We start from the raw sequence: 2,995 nt of genomic DNA, 5'->3' as shown, positions 1-2,995 counted from the left end.
GGAAATCCCTAGTGATGGCTCTCCCCAGCCCCCCGCCACCGGATCAGAATGGCTAAAGGGCGTGTGAATGCGGCAGCGATTTGAAACGACTGCAGCGCGGGGATGGTATCGCTCGCCCTGCCTCACAGTAGGGGAGGAAGCTTAGCTCTTTCTCATCGGTATAAGCTTATTTTTCTCTCTCCCTCTCTCCTTTCCCTCCCCCTCCCTTTAAGCTGTTGAGTTTATATCAAGACGGCCCCTGATCCCACACACCCCTGTTTAGATGCAAATGACTGCGGGTGTCATGGCTGAGAAAAGCCATGGGTTATCTTGGTGCGGGTCTGCCTTTTCACAGCTCGTGTCAGGGGCTTAGCCCAGCACACAAGGACTCCCGAAGGGTCCCGGGCCCAGCTGCCTCTGCTGCACCTGGCCCCGCTCGGCGATTTTTTTTTGGCGAGAGCCGGGACCTGGCCGGGGTGGAGGAGGATCCCTCTGAGATGGGCAGCGAGCGGCCGCGCTGCCGGGAGGCAGGGGAGAGCAGATCCCGTCCTTCAAGGTGTGGGGAGATGTGCGAGCTCCTGCAGACCCAGTCCTGGCTGCGGCCCAGGGACCTCTCCTCCAGCCCAGGACCTGATCTCCAGGTGCCTTTGGGGTGTTCCTGCCTTGGGCACCCACAGCCTGCTCTGTCTGGGCCCTGCACTTTAACCCAAACCCCAGACTTTATCACCAACACAAAACGACCGTTTTCTATTGCTTGCCCTCCCCGAGCAGCAGCGGCACCGGGCTGTGGGCTCAGCCTCGGCTTTGGGCTGGAAGAGACATCACCTTTCAATAAAACCGACCTGATTTGAAAAAGAGAAGGGAGGGAGAAGGGAGAGGGGAAAGCAGGTTTTTCCTCCCTGCTTGTCCCAGACTGCACACCTGCAGTATAAATCACCTTGGAGAATTTGCCTGTGAAAACATGATCGTGCCCCACGTTCTGGAGTTGGTTTTTGGGCTGTGGGTTTTGGGGTTTGGTTTTTTTCCATAGCGCAGGTTAGGCAATAAAACATGCAAAAAACCAAAGCTTGCAGAGAGATGATCAGTGGCCCTGGGACACCAAAGCCTTCCCGCTACGGCTGCCATGTGTTTTACGGCAGAAAACCCCGTGAGTCTGGATTTCGGGCAGGCACAGCGGGCAGATGGGGGGTAGAGAGAGCAGCCTGGGGAGGCTCAAGCGCGTTGTGCCGTGACAGGGTCTGCACGGCCAAGCCACAGCACCCGGCGCCGTCCTCCCCCACCGCGTTGCTCTCCAGACTGAGCTCTCCTTGAGTGGAGGCAACTGCGATTAACGTGTTTGCGCTTCTTTAAAGTGAAATTATCCTCAATTCCTTTTCAGGCCATATTAGAAATGATTTCCCATGCCATTGTAGTGAGAACTGCATCTTTGAAGTTTTTTCCCAAAACAGCTTCAGTCTACCTAAGGGAGCAGTAGCTGAGATTAACCGAAATGCCGCTCTTTGATACTTCGAGGTGATTTCATCCAGGCAGTTATCATGGCTTAGGCACTGGCTATTTTGGGCTTAGTCTTTAATGCCTATTGGCCCAATGCACAGTACAACCTGCAGCAGTGGTTGTCGTCTTCCTCTGAGCCTTGCTGTTAATGAATCGTTCTCAGTTTGGGGCTTGCACCCCTCGTGTGTCCTGGAATCCAAGGAGAGGGGAGCTCAGCCATCACTGCCACAGACGCTCGTGGCTGGACCAGACGCAAACCTCACGGCTGGGGACGATGGGGGGTCCTGGTTCCAGGCCGTGGGCTCACAGCTCCCGATTTTGGCTGCTGCTGTGTCCAAGGATGGGGCGCCAGCGCGGGAGACGGCAACGCTGGGATGGACATGGACACGTCCAGCAGCCCCGGCCACAGCCCCTGGGCAGAGACCAGTGGCGTTGGTCCCCAGAGCCATCGTGGCTGATGGGACTGAGGCAGAGCCAAAGCCTTTTGGTTGCCAACGCGATCTTCTCCTCCGGTTGAAAGAGCAGAGGCTGGCAAGGCCATGTTTGTTTTCCTCTGCGACCGCTCGCGCTGCCGACGCCGGGAACTGCGGAGGCTCCTGGGCGCTGCTCGTTGCTGCGCAGATGAAGTGAGCCCCATCTCCCCTCACTGGTGTCCAGGGCAGCAGTGAAAACATCAGCACATTTAAAAAACGTGAATAATAACCGCCATCAAATGGGTTGGTCTTCGACGCATCGTTATGTGCGGGTGATGCTGTTTATTTTTAACTGTTCTACTTACAGGTTGGTGAGACGTGAGAATAAATGCATGTTTCCAGCTAATTGCCTGGCAGTGCTGTCTGGGAGACGACTGAAGCGTCGTGGTTGATCGGGAAGCTCTGTAACAAACGTGCTCCATCGTTTTCCTCCATCTGTCAGAGGGTTCAGAACCGCGGGTGATATTTCACTCTGTCAGCCTGGAGCGCGTGGCAATGTCGAGGCAAGTCCACACGTGAGGCTTTGCTCCAGTCCCTGCAGCCGAAAGAACCTTAAAACATCCTTCATGAATTCAAAGTTCACTGTGCTCACTATGGGTTCACCTCCAATTTTTAAATGATTTCATGCTGACAGAAATGGTGGTGAGAGATTTTCAGTGCCTGAATTCTGTAACAGTTCTTTCGTAACATTTTTAGAGTTTTTGTGATGGTTTTTAATGGTATTTTAGGAGAAAATTTCTGATCTTGTAGATGCTCAAGTTTAGGACGTCCTTTTATTAAGCACCAAGTTGTAGTGTGGCAAGGCTTGGGGACAAGCTACCCCTAAATGCATCCTGGCCAAAGAGAGGGGAGCTGAATCTTGTGGTCTCCATTAGCACTGACTTGGCCTTGCAATCCTGGTTTCTGCAGTCGCACTTTGACCCAAATGAGTAATTTCCACTGGGATGTACTACTGGTGTTTTGGGAAACTGTGCCATTAGTGGAAGGTTAAGAAAAACCCAATGAACCGTTTATATGCAGAATATGACAGCTTTGTAAGAAAGATTCAG

At 53.4% G+C, this 2,995-nt stretch overlaps 1 protein-coding gene across 1 annotated transcript in view; it reads right to left on the bottom strand.

The window, feature by feature from the left end:
- The window catches only part of LOC104547664 (proto-oncogene Wnt-3-like), a 32,302-nt gene that overhangs the window by 3,805 nt on the left and 25,502 nt on the right, over positions 1–2,995 (bottom strand).

The sequence above is a fragment of the Mesitornis unicolor genome, unplaced genomic scaffold (assembly GCF_000695765.1).
Source record: "Mesitornis unicolor isolate BGI_N332 unplaced genomic scaffold, ASM69576v1 scaffold12751, whole genome shotgun sequence".
Lineage (NCBI taxonomy): Eukaryota > Metazoa > Chordata > Aves > Mesitornithiformes > Mesitornithidae > Mesitornis > Mesitornis unicolor.
The sequence above is the reverse complement of the archived record's forward strand: the minus strand, read 5'-3'. Positions and strand labels throughout refer to the sequence as shown.